The sequence below is a fragment of the Contarinia nasturtii genome, unplaced genomic scaffold (assembly GCF_009176525.2).
Source record: "Contarinia nasturtii isolate CC-2019 unplaced genomic scaffold, AAFC_CNas_1.1 Cnas_scaffold_695, whole genome shotgun sequence".
Classification (NCBI taxonomy): Eukaryota; Metazoa; Arthropoda; class Insecta; order Diptera; family Cecidomyiidae; genus Contarinia; species Contarinia nasturtii.
In genome coordinates this window covers 1,577,104-1,577,452 of record NW_022198046.1, presented here as the reverse complement: position 1 = coordinate 1,577,452, position 349 = coordinate 1,577,104, and positions in this window count along the sequence as shown.

Below are 349 nucleotides of genomic sequence, written 5' to 3'. Positions count from 1 at the left end.
CGTTCGTTTGTAATTTTACTACAAATTTCATAGTATATTTACAAAAATACATACACATTTTTCATACTAACATTCATTTTTATTCACAGGATCTATTTTAAAACCACCAACTGATATATTTGAATATTACGCCAAACATTTTTATCGTGGAGAACCAGGAAAAGCAAGAGCAACTTTCAATGTCTTGCCAGAGTCGGAACTCAATCAAATGATAGTTCATCTCTCTGAAGTAACGAAAACTTTCAATGAGCAGGCCAATTCTTTGCGGGAAAAAGGAATTAGAGAACTTTTCAAGAAATTTTTCGAAGGTATGTTTACTTTTGTAAATTTACTCTTAATTTTCAGAGTA